The sequence below is a fragment of the Oryctolagus cuniculus genome, chromosome 14, assembly GCF_051225735.1.
Source record: "Oryctolagus cuniculus isolate XC-2025 breed Fujian yellow rabbit chromosome 14, ASM5122573v1, whole genome shotgun sequence".
Taxonomy (NCBI): domain Eukaryota; kingdom Metazoa; phylum Chordata; class Mammalia; order Lagomorpha; family Leporidae; genus Oryctolagus; species Oryctolagus cuniculus.
This window is the reverse complement of record NC_142880.1, coordinates 76,371,165-76,390,677: the sequence shown is the minus strand read 5'-3', so window position 1 is coordinate 76,390,677 and position 19,513 is coordinate 76,371,165.

The following is a 19,513-nucleotide window of genomic DNA, read 5'->3' as shown; positions in this document are numbered from 1 at the left end:
CTTTCCTATGAATGTAAAAGCATCCCAAACTAAATTTTGGTTTTAATCCAGAAAGTATGAGGGTGACCTGCTTGAGTAAACCCCAAGTACTGGTATTCAAAATCAGTTACTTTTTGAAGCATCATAAAGTTTTTAACATAGCAAGTCTGCACTCAGAGAAACTATTTTACCAGAGCCTAACCTAATGGGGGAGGCAACATAGCGAGCTACAGCCTCCAACCACCCTGCACCACCTTGTGAGATGAAAAGAAAAATGAAAATACTTAAAAGTACTTGTGAACTTCACAGTCCAGGGTTAAGACACCTGCAACCCAATCAGAGTGCCTGAAAATCACTTACCTGTTAAGAAGGGAAAATGGAATAGTGCAAAACGATCAATTAAAACCACATAAGCGGCCGGTGCCGCGGCTCACTAGGCTAATCCTCTGCCTTGTGGCGCCGGCACACCGGGTTCTAGTCCCAGTCAGGGCGCCGGATTCTGTCCCGGTTGCCCCTCTTCCAGGCCAGCTCTCTGCTGTGGCCAGGGAAGGCAGTGGAGGATGGCCCAGGTGCTTGGGCCCTGCACCCCATGGGAGACCAGGAAAAGCACCTGGCTCCTGCCATTGGATCAGCGCGGTGCGCCGGCTGCAGTGCGCCAGACGCGGTGGCCATTGGAGGGTGAACCAACGGCAGAGGGAAGACCTTTCTCTCTGTCTCTCTCTCTCTCTCTGTCCACTCTGCCTGTCAAAAAAAATAAAAAATAAAAAATAAACACATAAGCAGGGTTTGGCATTGTGGCTTAGAAGGTTAAGCCACTGCTTGCAATGCCAGCATCCCATATTGGAACACCATTTAAAGTAACAGTTGCTCCACTTCTGATCGAGCTTCCTGCTAATGCACTTGGGGGGAAGGCAGTGGATGGTGGCCCAAATGCTTGGCTTCCTGTCACCCATGTTACAGACCAAGATAGGGTTCCTGGTTCTTGTTATTAGCCTGGTCCAGCGCTGGCTATTGCAGCCACTTGGGGAGTGAATGAATGGATGGAAAACAGATCAATCAATTGATCTATCTCTCTATCTCCCTCTCCACCTGTCACTCTGCCTTTCTTTTTTTCACTCTGCCTTTCAAATAAATCTTTAAAACACACGCACACACACACAGCAGTGAAGGAATAGAGGACTGGAATAGATGCTAAGAATAAGGCAAAAAAATATAAAACACTAATAAATATGGTATCTACTATTCCAACTGTATCAACCGTCACGTAAAGTCAATAGTCTGGGTACAGGTATTTGGTGCAGGAGTTAAGACTTCTATATCAGAGTGCTTGGGTTCAAGCTTTGCTCTGTGCCCGATGCCTGCTTCCTGCTAATGTAGACCCTAGGAGGAAGCGGAAGAAGCTGGGTCATTACCTATCACACAGGAGACTCAGACTGAGTTCCAGGCTCCTGGCTTGGCCTGGCCCAGCCTCAGTTGTTGAGGGCATTTGGAGGAGTAAACCAATAGATAAGAGACCTTTCTCTCTCTGCTTCTCAAATTTTTTTTAAATGTCAATGGTCTAAAATTAAACCAACTTTAATTAAGACAGGGATTGTTCAAGTAAATTTAAAAATCCAAGATCCAACTATATGCCATCTTTAAGAAATCCATTTTAAATATAATGACACATTTAGGTTAAAAGTAAAGGGACAGAGACAGATAAGCCATGATAACATTAATCAAAAGAAAGCAGGAATAACTGCATTAATTTCAGACACAGGAGGCTTCAAAGCAAGGAAAGGAGGGGCATTGTATACCACTAAAGGGAGGGATTCTTCAAGGAAGCATGACAGTCCTGGGTTTGTGTGTACCGAACAACAGAACATCAGAATACAGGAGGCAAACCCTGAAAGAAATGCTGGAGAAATAGAAGAAAATCCACCAGTCAACACTCCCCTGTCAGAAGTGCACAGATCCAACAGAAAATCAATAGTTGCAACAACTCAAAATGCATAGCTGTGGCATATCATCTTCAGTCTTTAAAAAGGAGAGGGCAAGGGCAGGGGCAGGGGCCTAGCAGTTAAGCTGCCCCTTGGGAACCTACATTCCATACTGGAGCGCTTCTGAGTCCAGCTTCCTGATCAGGCACAGCCTGGGAAGCAACAAGTGATGGCTCAAATGCTTGGGTTTCTGTCACCCACTTGGGAGCTGTTCCTGGCTCCTGGCTTCTGACTGGCCCAACCCCAGTTATTGCAGGCATTTGAGGAAGTGAACCAGCAGGTTCAAGTTCTGTCTCCCTCTGCTTTTCAAATAATAATTTTTAAAGAGATAAAAAAAAATAGGGGGCCGGCGCTGTGGCTCACTTGGTTAATCCTCCACTTGTGGTGCTGGCATCCCATATGGGCACCGGATTCTGTCCCAGTTACTCTTTTTCCAGTCCAGCTCTCTGCTGTGGCCTGGGAGTGCAGTGGAGGATGGCCCAAGTGCTTGGGCCCTGCACCCCATGGGAGACCAGGAGGAAGCACCTGGCTCCTGCTTCAGATCGGTGTCGCTCCAGCCGTAGAGGCCATTTAGGGGGTGAACCAATGGAAGGAAGACCTCTGTTTCTCTCTCTCACTGTCTAACTCTATCTGTCAAATAAATAAATAAAAAGAGACAAAAAGTGAAATACCAAAAGGAGGGCATTCACTGCCAATGTTCAAGGTTTGCCACAGCAAACTTAACAGGGAGTGAGAAAGATATTTCCTATCACTGGCCACTATCTCTTCCTAAGACATTCCAGAAAAATTTCTCTTTCTGAAAACTATTTAAAAAAAACATTACTTCCTGCAGAATCAAGCAATGTTTTATAAAATCCTAATTTTTTTTGCATTGTGATTTTTCAGGATCGCAGACAACACTGTAACAAGATTACCAAGGCAGGAGTAACAGCAATGGGGGATACAGGTGACAGCAGCAGCAGCAGAAGACACAGAGCAGATCTGTATGTGACAGAGTACAGTAGTAGACAAGACAGGCTGGAACGCGTAATGCAGACAACTGGATAAGCAATGCTGCGGTCGGAGGATAAGAGAGACAACAAGAGAACTCAGAGAACTCAGCTTTCAATTCAGTTCTACAAATATACCTCCATGTCAGGTCCTGCACTTGACACTGTGGAAACAAGACTGAGTCAAGAGGGATCCCTGCCCAGGGAAAAAAATGTGTCAAGTGCTATAAGCAAAAATAGCAAGTACTGTCAAAGAGGTGTGTATAAAGTGCTATGGGAAATGGAATCCATTAATTCCACCCCAAGGGAACTGAATCCCAGAAGCTTACGAGAGAAAGACGCTAACAGGTTCTAGCAGAGCATGTCACTGAGCAGTCAGTGTGCAAAATGAATGAGAAATATTCCTGGTAGAAGTGTGGAACAGCCAGGTGTTTACCAGCACCTAGCCTCCTGTTGCTAAGTTCAACTTAGCGGCATTCGACCCAATTGCCCACTCTCTCCACGGTAATGTCTTACCAGCTTTGCCAAGAAAAAATTTAAAAGCTCTGATTTGTTGCTTATGTTGACTTCTGTAGTGTAAAATACTCCTACCATGGCCAATTCATACTAGCAATCTAACACTACTGAGTTGGAAAGAGGTACACAGTATGCACATTGTATAGGATTTCTACCAGGCAGATCTGGAAGACACAAATAACTCTAATGGCACAGGTAGGAGTACAGTGTCAGGAAATAATGAAGTGATGAGGTTTTTTTTTAAGAATTTATTTATTTGGAAGAGTTACAGAGAAAGAGAGAGACAGAGACAGACACAGACAGAGATATTCCATCTGCTGGGTCACTTCCCAAATGGCTGCAACAGCCAGGACTGGGCCAAGGCAAAGCCAGAAGCTTTTTTGGGGTCTCTCATGAGGGTGCAGGAGCCCAAGTACTTGGGTAATTTTCTGTTGCTTTTCCAGGCACATTAGCATGGAGCTATATGGGAAGTGAAGCAGCCAGGACTCGAACTGACACCCATATGAGGTACTGGTGTTGCAGGCAGCAGCAGCTTTACCCACTATGCCACAACAGCAGCCCTAAGAGATGAGTTTTGACTATTACTTTTGCTTTGAAAACAACTTATTTCAGTTTATGTAGAATTTTAGTGCCATACTTGGCAACTAGCTCACTAAATTCCTGAAAATGCAACAGCTAGCCCTGGTAAACTGACATCTGCTGGCTCCAAGACACCCCTATTTCCAGCACACCACACTCTGGTTCTCTTCCTGCCCTGTGGTGTGGTTTCAGTCACCATCACTCAGGCCTCCTCTTCTCCGTGACTTCTACATGTTCGTGTGTCCCAGAGCTTACATTCTGGGATGAAAGGAGGAGAATGAAGGTGACAAGGAAACAAAAATCAGAAAGTCTACAAGTAACTTTAAACTTTTTAGTATATTTGTGTAGTGACGTTTTGAAAAATGACAATTTACTACCTAATGATGTGTTAAATCTTGTTAGTGTTTCTGGCATCTGGAGCAGTGGTCTGCAATGGGATAGCTACAGCTGCCAATGACTGCTGAACAACACAAGTACAGTAATTCCAAATTGAGATGTGTGCTGGAAATCCAATAAACACACGATTCTAAGGACTTAATACAAATGAATGTAAAAGTCTCATATTGATTACATGTTAACATGGTGATATTTTGGATGCTACAAGTTAAATAAAATACAATTGATTCTTTTGTTTTGTTTTGTTTTGACAGGCAGAGTGGACAGTGAGAGAGAGAGACAGAGAGAAAGGTCCTCCTTCCGTTGGTTCACTCTCTAATGGCCACCGCGGCCGGCGTGCTGGCGCAGGACACAGTGCTGATCCGAAGCCAGGAGCCAGGTGCTTCCTCTTGGTCTCCCATGGGGTGCAGGGCCCAAGCACTTGGGCCATCCTCCACTGCACTCCCAGGCCACAGCAGAGAGCTGGCCTGGAAGAGGGGCAACCAGGACAGAATTTGGTGCCCCAACCGGGACTAAACCCCGGTGTGCCAGTGCCGCAGGCGGAGGATTAGCCTATTGAGCCACAGCGCCAGCCACAATTGATTTTTACCTATTTTTAGGTACAGTGTTTTGCACTTATAGGAAAGTAAATGTAATCCCACTGTAAAGAACCTTTTCCTAAACACTGATGACTACTCAACATTTTGCCATATTTTAGTCTTTGTATTTGAACAATGACTTCGTTTTTATTTTTTCTCTCCTGGTTTTTGTTTTCTATTTTCTTGTTGACCTGCGTAGTCTTTTTTTTCTGACAGGCAGAGTGGACAGTGAGAGAGAGAGACAGAGAGAAAGGTCTTCCTTTGCCATTGGTTCACCCTCCAATGGCCGCGGCGGCTGGCGCGCTGCGGCCGGCGCACCGCGCTGATCCGATGGCAGGAGCCAGGAACCAGGTGCTTTTCCTGGTCTCCCATGGGGTGCAGGGCCCAAGCACCTGGGCCATCCTCCACTGCACTCCCTGGCCACAGCAGAGAGCTGGCCTGGAAGAGGGGCAACCGGGACAGAATCCAGTGCCCCAACCGGGACTAGAACCCGGTGTGCCGGCGCCTCTAGGTGGAGGATTAGCCTAGTGAGCCGCGGCGCCAGCCCAACCTGCGTAGTCTATACCTTTGTCTCTGTTACCAAAACAACCAAATTCTTGATCATAAATCTTGTTCAAGTAAGTACATTTTCTGCTTGAAAGGTTTTTTCTTACACCCAGCTACAGTGACCTTTTGGCAGCTGGTGAGAAGGTGCAGCAAGAGGAGCACATGGAAAGTAAGGCAACGAAAGCTGCAGGTCCCCTTAGGGGGAAAAATCTACTTGAAAGGCAGAGTCACAGGGAGAAAGAGAGGAAGTAATAAACATGGGACAATTTCCAATCTGTTGGTTCACTCCCCAAATGATTGGCAACAGCAGGGGCCAGGCCAGACCGAAGCCAAGAGCCAGGAACTCCATCCTGGTCTCTTAAATAAGGGGGTAGGAGTCCAACTACTTGGGCCATTTTCCAATGTCTTTCCTGGTGCATTAGCAGGAAGCTCGGTGAGAAGTAGAGCAGTCAGAACTCAAACTAGGGCTAGCATATAGGATGCCAGCGTCACAAGCAGCAGCTTTACTCATTGCTCCACCACACCGGTCCCAAGGAAGTCTCTTGAAAATAGCTTAACTCTGAAAGGAAGGCTAGGAAGAAAGGATATTGGTGGGAGGCAGGCTAGAGGGAGTATTTGTCTGCTTGTCCTTTCAGAATTAAGAATGGAGTTGACTGTAGATACATCTATAGATGAATGCCTTTTCTCCCTACAGCCTACATCTACTAAAATAGGAAAATGGGTAGGCATATGACAAAGTGGGCAAGATGTAGCCTGCAATGGCCGGCACCACGGCTCACTAGGCTAATCCTCCACCTGTGGTGCCGGTACCCTGGGTTCTAGTCCCGGTTGGGGCGCCGGATTCTGTCCTGGTTGCCTCTCTTCCAGTCCAGCTCTCTGCTGTGGCCCAGGAGGGCAGTGGAGAATGGCCCAAGTGCTTGGGCCCTGCACCCGCATGGGAGACCAGGAGGAAGCACCTGGTTCCTGGCTTCCGATCAACGCAGCACGCCGGCCGTAGCAGCCATTTGGGGGGTGAACCAACGGAAGGAGGACCTTTCTCTCTCTCTCTCTCTCTCTCTCACTGTCTAACTCTGCCTGTCCAAAAAAAAAAAAAAAAAAAAAAAGATGTAGCCTGCAATATCAGAGTGCCTGGGTTTAAGTTCCAGCTCTGCTCCAAGCTCTCGCTTCCTGTTAGTGTACTCCTTAGGAGGTAGCAGATGATGGCTCAAGTCCCTGGGTCCTTGACTCCTGGCTTCAGCCTGGCCAGTGCTGTCTGTTGCAGACATATAATGAAGGTCTTGCAACAAACCCCTCCTATTTCTGCAGCACTCACCTGAGAAGGTCAGCTCTTTGATGTAGTTCAGACTGTTTTGGAGGTAGAGTTCAAATGAGGATTGCAAATGATGTGTGTCACAGCTTCAATAAACTCCTTCTCTCTTCCTATTTTAAAAATTAAAGCAGGAACTAATAATGCAACAATCTGGAAATGAATAATGAGAGTTCTAACAAGTCCGTAAGCCTAAATGGCAGGCTTTCTTACCTAGGTTTCTCATCTGAATCATTACACACAGAAAAGAATTAAGAAAATATATGATTCTGCCAAGAGTGGAACATAATTAGTACCAAAATAGATGCATAACATTCACTAATATCATGAAAAATAGTATGTATAACGAATACCATTAGAGCATTAGGCTTAATTCTCTGAAGAGCTGAGAAAGGTCATTTGAGAAGGATATGTGAAAACATAGTTGAAATTACTGGCTGTTAAGCAATTACAATATCCTTAAAAGATACTTGTGATCCTATAAACAAACATTCTGGTAGATAACATCTATTAGATTATTAAAATCTGGTTTATTTTCAAAGAATAATTCTCTTATACTGGAGAGTTAAAATCCAGTCATTCCTAACTCTCAAGAACCAACACTCCAATTTCCATGATATGGGAGCTCAACAGGCTCATTGCAGAATGTGCTGGAATTCCACTGGCTCAACAGAGGAAAATGCCAAAACCTCTGTGCTTATAACCCCACTTCACAAAGAACAACATTTCCAATAAGGTAAATTCAGGTGGGTTTTCTGAAATCTTTCCTGAAATTTAACAGAATCACATTAACAACTTTTCAAGGAAATACAAGTGGACTCCATTACGTTATTGTGCCAAGCACTAATGCAGTATACATTTTCTGGAAACTCTACAAGCCTTTCAAGCATTAGCCCCATTAATTAACCTTCAAAAATGTTTTTTGGGCAGGTGTTTGGTGTAGTGGTTAAAACATCACTTGAGATGCCCACATCCAATATTAGAGTACCGAAGTTTGAGTCCTGGTTCTACTCCCAATTGTAGCTTTTTGCTAATGCACAGCCTTGGAAGCAAAAGGTGATGATGACTCAAGTAGATGGATCCCCACCACCCTCATGGGAGATCTGGATTAGCCTGTCTTAGCCCTGACTGTTATGGGCATTTAGGAAGGAAACCCTCAGATGGGAGTGCTCTCTGTCTGCCTTTCAAATAATTTTTTTAAAAGTTCAGTGTTTCTTTAAGAAACATACTGGAAAATATTACTTGCATTTTAATAATATTAAAGCCAGCTCACAACCACCAAATGACTTTTCTATATCATTTAACCTAAAGGACATCATTGAGAACTCATGGACACACATAGCAGTTACTCATTTTTTCTTTCATTGTTTTTTTTTAACTTTTATTTAATGAATATAAATTTCCAAAGTACAGCTTATGGATTACAATGACTCCCCCCTCCATAACTTCCCTCCCTCCTGTGACCCTCCCCTCTCCCGCTCCCTCTCCCCTTCCATTCACATCAAGATTCATTTTTGATTCTCTTTATATATAGAAGATCAATTTAGCATATATTAAGTAAAGATTTCAACAGTTTGCACCCACATAGAAACACAAAGTGAAAAATACGGTTTGAGTACTAGTTATAGCATTAAATCACAATGTACAGCACACTAAGGACAGAGATCCTACATGAGGAGTAAGTGCACAGTGACTCCTGTTGTTGACTTAACAAATTGACACTCTTGTTTATGGCATCAGTAATCACCCTAGGCTCTTGTCAAGAGTTGCCAAGGCTATGGAGGCCTTTTGAGTTCACCAACTCTTATCTTATTTAGACAATGTCATAGTCAAAGTGGAAGTTGTCTCCTCCCTTCAGAGAAAGGTACCTCCTTCTTTGATGGCCTGTTCTTTCCACTGGGATCTCACTCACAGAGATCTTTCATATAGGTTTTTTTTTTTCCAGAGTGTCTTCGTTTTCCATGCCTCAAATACTCTCATGGGCTTTTCAGCCAGATCTGAGTGCCTTAAGGGCTGATTCTGAGGCCAGAGTTCTTTCATTGTTTCAACAGCTGAAACCAATTTGCTCCAGACATTTGCAGTTCACAGTTTGGCCCCTAGTGAGTCATGGGCATTAACCTGGAGGGAGCATGTTTAAAAATGCAGATTCTGTATTGCAGATTCCAAAATGGCACTCTAGGGAATGACATACTGTGCTAGGCTAGGGATAAACAGCAAAACAAAAGTGTAGGAAGTGCATTCTCAGGGGAGAACTGGAGAGAAAACCACACTGGAAATCCTACAAGAGGAAGAGGAATGCCGTGGATGTGTGGAGGGTGCAGATGCGCAGCACAAACACAAACACGGTGCACAACTGCAGCAGCTTGGAGACGGAGGCGATACCAGACTGCCGCAGCTGTGGTGACTCAGCCAGAGGGAGAGCGTGGCCTGAGTCTGCACTGCAGCCTTGGGAGCTGGTGGTTGCTAGTGGTTGTCTGTGGACTCAGTAGAAGTAGAGAGGCCATGCCCATCTCATCACAACCTCCCCACAACAGTGCCCACTGCCTGAGAAAGGGTAAGCGCCGTTTTGGGTTTGGGTGGGAGCTGCAGAAGACTGTGCACATGCACAGCACCTGGCTGAGACGGGAGACCATCTTCTTGGCACTACTGTCATGTAGTGGCACGGAGAGAGCAACATTGGACCAGTGGCACTTGTGTATCCATGTGATCCAGAAAGTTTAGTGGAGGGAACAATCTGTAGTTCCCACTGACTTTGAGACTGACTGGGAGGTTGCTGGGCAACCACATAGGACAGTGAGGCACTCGCAGACTCCCAGGATCAAGACGCCTAGGTGGATGTCTCAGGGAACAAATGCATCTCTGTTGACTGGATGGGCTGCCAGGTCAGAGAGAAATCTGCACCTAATGACTGCGCAAGTCTTGTGTGCAGAGAACAGGGGGACTTGGAGGTTCCATGAGGAGGAGCAGGGTGTAGCTGAGTTTCTGAGCAATAACTGGGTATGGCTCTGTGTGCTCAGAGCTCCTTGGTTGCCTAGAGCAGGTCATTGCAGCAAGAACTCTGCTCATAGTGAGGAGTGGGTGGGTCATTTCTGTGGTTCATACAGTGGCACAGAACACACTGGGGGCTAACACTTAGGCACTGAGATCTACCACACCCAAATTGGGTGTTATCCTGAATACTTGCCCCACCCTGGATCATTGATCAGAGCTCCCTGGCTGCATCTAACACACATCTCTTGGTATTTGCTGAAAGTGCAGACATTCCACTAAGCTTTAGAGATATAGCTCAAAGATAAAAGCTATCAGAAGAAAACAACAATCAAATCCATAAATGTCTAAAAACACACACAGAATTTCAAGAAACAATAAGGAAGATACCATGACTCCCCTCCTCAAAGGAACACAATATTATTTCAACATTAGAATGTGAACATGAAGAGACTGAAGAAATGCTGAAAGTGGAATTCAAAAAATTAATCATAGCATTTCTCAAAAGCAATCAGAAGCAAATCTGTCAACTAAAGAAAACCATACATGATGTGAATATTTTTCTCATGAAATTGAGATTTTTAAAGAGAAAAGAAAATGAAATATTAGAAATGAATAATTTAATAGATCAAATAAAAATGTGTTGGAAAGCCTTAACAGCAGACTTGGCAAGGCAAAAAAAGAATATCAAAACTAGAAGACAAATCTTTGGAAACCTTAGAGTCAGAACAACAACAACAAAAAGACAAAGAAGAAGAAAATACAAAACTTAAAAACAGCAGACTTGGAAAGGCATAAAAAAGAATATCCAACTAGAAGATAAATCTTTGGAAACCTTAGAGTCAGAACAACAGCAACAGAAAAGACAAAGAAGAAGAAGAAAATACAAAACTTAAAAACAGTGTTGGAGATTTATGGGTTACTATAAAATGACTCAACATATGGGTCCTAGGAGTTCCTGAAAGTGTGGAAAGAGAGAATCAACTAGAAGGGCTAGTTAGCAAAATAATTAAAGAAAACCGCTCCAATTTGGAGAAAGAAAGGGATGTCCAGCTACAGTAAGCTTATAAAACTCCTAATAGACATGACCAGAAAAGATCTTCACCACGACACATTATAGTCAAGCTCTCCACAGTAAAACAAAAAGAAAAGGTTCTAAAACGTGCTTGAGAGAAATGCCAGATTACTTTCAGAGGATCGCCAATTAGACTCACGGCTGTCTTCTCCTCAGAAACCCTACAAACTAGAAGGGAATGGCAAGATATAGTCCAAGTCTTAAGCAAAAAACTGTCAATACAGAATACTGTACCCTGAAAAGCTCTCGTTTATGAATGAAGGTGAAATAAACAACAAACAGAAACTCAAAGAATTTGTTGCCACTTGTCCAGCCTTACAAATGATGCTTAAGAATGTGCTACACACAGAAGTACAAAAAGACAGCCATCATTATAAAAAATATGAAGGTGGAAAAATCCCCCAGTAAAAACACAAAAGAAATCCAAAGGAAATAGGAATATTTATGGGAAAACACCAGGGCCAACTCATTTCTTATCTAAAATCAACTTGAATGTAAATGGCCTCAGTTCTCCATTTAAAAGATACAGACTAGCTGAATGAATTAAAAAACAAGAGAACACATCTATTTACTGCTGACAAGAAACATATCTCACCAATAAAGATACATGCAGACTGAAAGCAAAAGGATAGAAAAAGATATCCCATGCTAATGGAAAGCAAAAAAGGGCAGGTGTTGCCATTCTAATATCATTAAAAATAGATTTTAACGCAAAAACTGTTAAAAAAGACAAAGAAGGGCACTATCTAATGATTAAGGGATCATCTCAACAGGAAAATGTGACTACAATAAATGTATATACAACCAATGCCAGGATGCCTGGCTATTTAAAAGAAATGTTAATGGATCTAAAGGGAGACATAGATTCCAATACAATAGTAATGGGGGATTTCAGCACCTCACTTTCATTAAAGGACAGATTAACTAGACATAAAATCAGCAAAGAAACAACAGAGCTAATCTATACTATCAAACAAATGGACCTGATATCTACAGAACTTTTCACCGCAGAGTTGCAGAATACAAATTATTCTCTTCAGAGCATGGAACTGTCTCTAGGATAGACCATATGGTAGGCCATAAAGCAAGTCTCAGCAAATTCAAAAAAATAAAAATCAAACCATGCATCTTCTCTGACCATAATGGAATGAAGCTGGAAATCAACAACTCAAGAATCTCTAGAAAATATTCAACACATGGAGACAGAACAATATATTCCTAAATCAAAAGTATAGAGGAAATCAAAAGAGAAATCAAAACATTTCTGGAAACAAATGATGACAATACATATAAAAACTTACAGGACACAGCAAAAACAGTTAAGAGGGAAGTTAATAGCAATCAGTGCCTACATGAAGATATTGGAAAGGTACCAAATAAATGTACTATCAATGCATTTCAAAGACCTAGAAAAACAACAACCAAACACAAAATTAGGAGGAAAGAAATAATTAGAGAATAAACAAAATAGAAAATGGAGAGTTGCTTTTTGGAAAAATAAATACAATATGTACACCACTGGCCCAAGTAACTGAAAAGGAGAGAGAAAACCCAAATAAATAAAATTAGAGATGAAAAAGGAAAGGTAACAACAGATACCACAGAAATAAAAAGAATCATCAGAAATACTACAGAGTTGTATGCCAATAAATTGGGAACCTGGAAGAAATGGATAGATTTCTGAACACACACCATCTACCAAAATTGAGTTGTGAAGACACAGAAAAACTAAACAAGCCAATAACCAGAAGAGAGAGAATCATTAATGAGGACCCTCGCAACAAAGAAATGCCCAGAACCTGATGGTTTCATTGCTGAATTTCTACAAGATACAAGAGAAAGAGGACTATAAACCAATATCCCTGATGAACATGGATGCAAAAATCCTCAACAAAATACTAGCTAATCAAATCCAACAACACATCAGAAAGATCATTCAGTCTGACCAAGTAGGATTTATCTCAGATATGCAGGAATGGTTCAACATTTGCGAATCAATATGATACATCACATTAACAAATTGAAGGAAAAACAGTTATCTTAATAGATGCATAGAAAGCACTTGATAAAATACAACATCCTTTCATAATTAAAACCTTGAGTAAATTGAGTGTAGAAGGAACATTTCTCAACAAAAATCAAGGCAATTTATGACAAACCCACAGCCAGTATCCTACTGAACGGGGAAAAGCTGGAAACATTCCCCCTAAGATCCAGTACCAGACAAGGATACCCATCCTCTCCATTGCTATTTAATATAGTTCTGGAAATTTTAGCTAGAGCCATTAGGCAGGAAAAAGAAATCAAAGGGATACAAATTGGAAAGGAGGAAATCAAACTATCCCTATTTGCAGATGACATGATTCCATGTAAGGGGATCCAAAAGACTCCACTGAGAGGATATCAGAACTCATAAAAGAGTTTGGTAAAGTAGCAGTATATAAAATCAACACAGAAAAATCAAAAGCCTTTGTATACATAGAAAATGCCACAGCTGAGATAAATTTAATCAAGGATATCAAAGATCTCTATGATAAAAATTACAAAACACTAAAGAAATAGAAGACATTAAAAAGCAGAAAAATCTTCCATGTTTATGGATTGGAAGAATCGACATCATCAAAATATCCACACTCCCAAATTTACAGATTCAATGCAATCTCAAACAAAATACCAATGACATTCCTTGCTGATCTAGAAAAAATGATGCTAAAATTCATATGAAAATACAAGAGACCCCCAAATAGCTAAAGTCATCTTAATTTTTAAAATATTTATTTATTTGAAAGTCAGATTTACACAGAGAGGGGAGGAGAGGGGAGGGGAGGGGAGGAGAAGAGAGGAGAGGAGAGGAGAGGAGAGGAGAGAGGAGAGGGCAGGGAGGGAGGGAGGGAGGGAGGGGTCCTCGATCCACTGATTCACTTCCCAATTAGCTGCAATGGCCAGAGCTGCACCAATCTGAAGCTAGGTGACAGGAGCTTCTTCTGAGTCTCCCATGCGATTGCAGGGGCTCAGGGACTTGGGCCTTCCTCTACTGATTTCCCAGGCCATAGCAGAGAGCTGGATTCAAAGTGGAGCAGCTGGGACTTGAACTGGCACCCATATGGCATGTCAGCACTGCAAGTGTTGGCTGTTACATCACAATGCCGGCCCCATCTAAAGCCATTTTATACAAGAAAAACAAAGCCAAAAGTATCTCAATACTAAATTTTAAGACATACTACAGGGCAATTATTTTCAAAAAAGTCTCTTATTGACACTAAAATAGATGTGTAGGCCAACAGAACAGAACAGAAACTCCAGAAATCAATCCATGCATCTATAACCAACTTATCTTTGACAGAGGAGCAAGGGCAGTCTCTTTAACAAATGGTGCTGGGGAAACTGGATCTCCATATGCAGAAGTATGAAACTAGACCCATACCTTAAACCTTACACAAAAATCCACTCAAAATGGATTAAAGACCTAAATCTATGAGCTAATACCACCAAATTACCAGAGAAGATTGGGAAACTGCAAGACATTGGCATAGGCAAAGACTTCTTGGAAAAGACCCCAAAACACAGGCAATCAAGACCAGAATTGACAAATGGGACTACATCAAATGGAGAAGCTCCTGCACTATCAAAGAAACATTCATCAAAGTGAAGAGTCAACCAACAGAATGGGAGAAAATATTTGCAAACTATGCAACTGATAAAGGAATAACATCCAGAGTCTTAGAGGAGCTCAAGAAATTCAACAACAACAAAACAAACAACCCAGTGAAGAAATGGGCAAAGAATTCGAACAGCCATTTATTCAAGGGAAGAAATTCAAATGGCCAACAGACACTTGAGAAAATGCTCAGGATCACTAGCCATCAGGGAAATGCAAATCAAAACCACAGTGAGTTTTCACCTCATTCTAGTTAAATGGCTCTCATACAGAAATCAACAAACAACAAATGCTGGTGAGGATGAGGGGAGAAATGTACCTTGCCCCACTGATAGTGGGAATGTAAACTGGTGCAGCCAGTGTGGAAGACAGTATGGAGATACCTCAGAAATCTAAATATAGACCTACAATGTGACCCAGCCATCTCACTCCTGGGAATTTACCCAAACCAAAAGAAATCAGCACATGAAAGAGTTATCTGTACATGTTGATTGAAGCACAACTCCCAATAGCTAAGAATAGGATCAACCCAGATATCCATCAACTGTTGATTAGATAAATAAATTATTGGTATATATAGACTATGGAATACTACTCAGCTATAAAAAAAATAAAATCCTGTCCTTTGCAACAAGTTCAACACAACTGAAAATCATCATACTTAGTGAAATAAGCCAGTCCCCAAGACACAGATATCACATGTATTCTCTGATCTGAGGTAACTAATAGAGTACCTGAAATGTAATATATTGGAATGAAATAGACATTTTGAGGTTCAATGATTGTTTACAGTCTTTGTCTCTTTTACAGAGGAACAGTGTTTGCTCGCTCTCTCTTGCTCTCTCTCCATACAATTTTTTGAATTATTTTACTTAGTGTAGGGCTAACTGTATGATGATTAAGTAAACTGAAAATATTTCTTAGTAAAAATTAAGAATGGAGGGGCTGGCACTATGGCACAGCAGGTTAAAGCCCTGGCCTGAAGCACTGGCATCCCATATGGACACTGGTTCTAGTCCCAGCTGCTCCTCTTCCAATCCAGCTCTCTGCTATGGCCTGGGTAAGCAGTGGAAGATGGCCCAAGTCCATGGGCCACTGTACCCATGTGGGAGACCTAGAAGAAGCTCCTGGCTTTGGATCAGCACAGCTCCAGCCATTGTGGCCATCTAGGGAGTGAACCAGTGGATGGAAGACTCTGTCTCTACTTCTCTCTGTAACTCGTCTTTCAAATAAATAAAATAAAACCCTTAAAAAATATGAGTGGGAATATGAGCAGGAAGAGGACAAAGTGTTGGAGCATAGGTGGGAGGGAGGTTGGGGGGGAGTGTCACTATGTTCTTTAATCTGTAAATATGAAACACATGAAACTTGTATAAAAATTTTTTTAAAAAAAGAAATGCAGATTCTGGAGCTGGTGTTGCTACACAGAGTATAAAGCTTCTACCACCTGCAATGTCCTCTTTTTATATGGGTACCAGTTCCAGTCCTGGCTGTTCTACTTCTGATACAGCTCCCCACTCTAGCACGTGGAGGACAGCACAAGTGCTTGGGCCCCGCACACACTTTGGGACACCTGGAAGAAGTTCCTGGCTCCTGGCTTCAGTCTGGCCCAGCTCTGGCTGTTGCAGCCATTTGGGGGAATGAACCAGTGGATTGAAGGTCTCTATAACTCTGCTTTTCAAATAAAACAAGTCTTTTAAAAATGCATATTCTCAGGGAGGGAGGGAGCACACCGAAGGTCCACTAAGGGAAAGTTCAAAGAGGGGTGAGAATTTGTAGTTTTTAAGGACTGAGAAGCCGTTCCTGAAACTGGGGAGATAGGGTGGACACGCGAGGAGGGCGCGGACACCTGAGACTCAGGACACCAGCAGGAGTGTGTACGCACCAGCGCTGGAAGCCGAGGTGAGACGGGGCGCTCACCCAGCACCGAGGCACAGCTGCCGCCGCCCCTCCCCCAACACACCCTGGGACGGACACTGAGACACGCATGGCTGAGTGGGGGAGGCAATAGAAAACGGAACAGAGTGAGTGGCGCCTGCGGAGAGAGTGCATGATTCAGGGGTACTAATTGAGAGACTGAGTAAGCCAGTATCTCTTGGCGCCTCCTTGGAGCTCTAGCAGGCGGGAAGCAGCCATTTTGTCTGTTTACATTCGGGCTTAAAAGAGAACTGTCTGCCTCCACACTAACCTTCGGAGGCGGAGCCCAAAGGTGGAGCGGAGCAACAGGACACTTCTTGCTCCAGGGAGGGCAGCTCAAAGCCCTGACACCTGTCTACTCAAGTTACAAGAAGAAAAAAAAAACAACTGAATAGCACCTGCCAGTGGGGAAAAAGGGCAGGATCCAGAGCTGCAGTGGGCAGAGAGCAGCCATCCTGTCTGTTTATGTGTGGGCTGTGTAGAGCAGCCTGCTTACACTGGATATTGGTAGAGACACACAGCAGCCTATAGCAGAGGGAAATCAACCTGAAAAATCACCCAGATGGTATGAAAAAAAAAAAAAAACAAACAAAAACCCACAATAAGAATATGGAAGACCATATAAACTCGCCAATGGAGCAGGCTAAACCAACCATAACAGAGGCTGAAGAAGAAGTTGAAAACATGCCAGAAAAAGAATTCAGAAAATTAATAATCAGATTACTTAGAAATAATGAGAAACAGTGTCAAGAGCTGAATGAAAAACAAGCCCAAGAAAAACAACCCAAGGATTAGAGATCCTCAAGAGAAGCCAGAATGAGATACTAGAACGGAAAAACTCAATTGACCATATAAAAAACACCGTGGAATCCCTCATAAATTGAACAGATGAAATAGAAGACCAAATATCAGAATTTGAAGACAAACTTCCAGAAATAATATAGTCAGTTCAAACGCAGGAAGAAGAAATTAAAAAATACGGTCAGAGACCTACAAGATTCAATCAAACGGTGTAATGTTCAGATAACAGGAGACCCGGACGGGGGCGGGGGGGGGGGCGGGGAGAGAAAATGGATTGGAAGGTGTCTTCAACGAAATAATATCAGAAAATTTTAAACAAAGGCAGTAGGATAACAGGCAAATTCAACAGATAGCCAGGACTCCGAAAAGAGTAGACCAGAAGAGAAATTCACCATGACACATTGTGGCAACACTCAGTTCAGTGACACACAAAGAACAAATCCTAAAATGTGCCAGAGAAAAACGACAAATCACATACAGGGGTAAGTTAATCAGACTCACCCCAGACTTCTCATGGCAAACACTACAGGCAAGGAGACAATGGCATGATATATTTCAAGTTTTAAAAGACAAACAATGCCAACCTAGAATACTATACCCTGCAAAGCTATCATTTATGAATGAAGGGGAAATAAAGATCTTCCAAGACAAACAGAAACTGAAAGAATTTGTATCCACGCGTCCAACCCTACAACACTTGCTCAAAGACATGCTGCACACAGAAATACAAAAACAAGAAGTTCACTGCAAAAAAACGAATGTAGAGTAACCCACAAAGTTCAAAATACATAAACGGCTCATTTCAGGAAACATGAAGGGGAAAAGACAGTACTTAACAGTAATCACATTGGATGTGAATGGTCTTAATTCCATGAAAAAGAGACATAGACTAGCTGATTGGATCAAAAAAGAGAATCCATCTATATGCTGCCTTCAGGAGACACACCTTATCAGCGAAGATGCACGCAGACTGAAAGTGAAAGGATGGAAAAAGATACTCCAAGCTAACGGAAATCAAAAAAGAGCTGGTGTGGCCATCCTAATATCAGATAAAATAGACTTTAACATAAAAACTATTAAAAGAGACAGAGAAGGGCACTATATAATGATTAAAGGATCTATCCAACAGGAAGACATTACTATTATAAATGTACATGCACCTAACTACAGGGCGCCTGGCTACCTGAAAGAATTACTAAAGGATTTAAAGGGAGATATAGACTCAAATACAATAGTAACAGGGGACTTCAACACCCCACTCTCACCAATGGACAGATCAACCAGACAGAAATTCAACAAGGAAACAACTGAGCTAATTGATGCCATAGAACAAATAGACCTAATAGATATCTTCAGAACCTTCCACCCCACAGCCACAAAGTTCACGTATTTCTCCCCAGTACATGGAACATTCTCTAGAATTGATCATATACTAGGCCATAAAGGGAGCCTCAACAAATTCAAAAAAATTAAAACTATACCATGCAGCTTCTCAGACCATAGCGCAGTGAAACTTGAAATCAACAACCCAAGAATCTCTACACCATATGCAAATATATGGAGAATGGACAACATGATCCTAAACTAACAGTGGGTCATCGAAGAAATTAAAAGAGAAATCAAAAGATTTCTAGAAACAAATGAAAATGATAACACAACCTATCAAAACCTGTGGGACACAGCAAAAGCAGTGCTAAGAGGAAAGTTTATATCAATTAGTGCCTACATCAAGAAGCTGGAAAGGAACCAAACAAATGAACTCTCCATGCACCTCAAGGATCTAGAAAAACAGCAGCAAATCAAGCCCAAATCCAAAAGGAGGAAAGAAATACTTAAGATCAGAGAAGAAATAAACAGAATTGAAACCAAAAACACAATACAAAAGATCAACAAAACCAGGAGCTGGTTCTTTGGAAAAATAAACAAAATTGACACACCATTGGCCCAATTAACCAAAAAAAGGAGAGAGAAGACCCAAATCTGTAAAATCAAAGATAGTAATGGAAATGTAACAACAGACACAACAGAAATAAAATAATCAGAAACCACTACAAAGAAATGTATGCTAACAAACTGGGGAACCTGGAAGAAATGGATAGATTCCTGGACAAATACAACCTTCCTAAACAGAGCTGTGAAGATATAGAAAATCTAAACAGACCCATAACCATGGAAGAAATCCAATCAGTAATAAACGCACTACTGA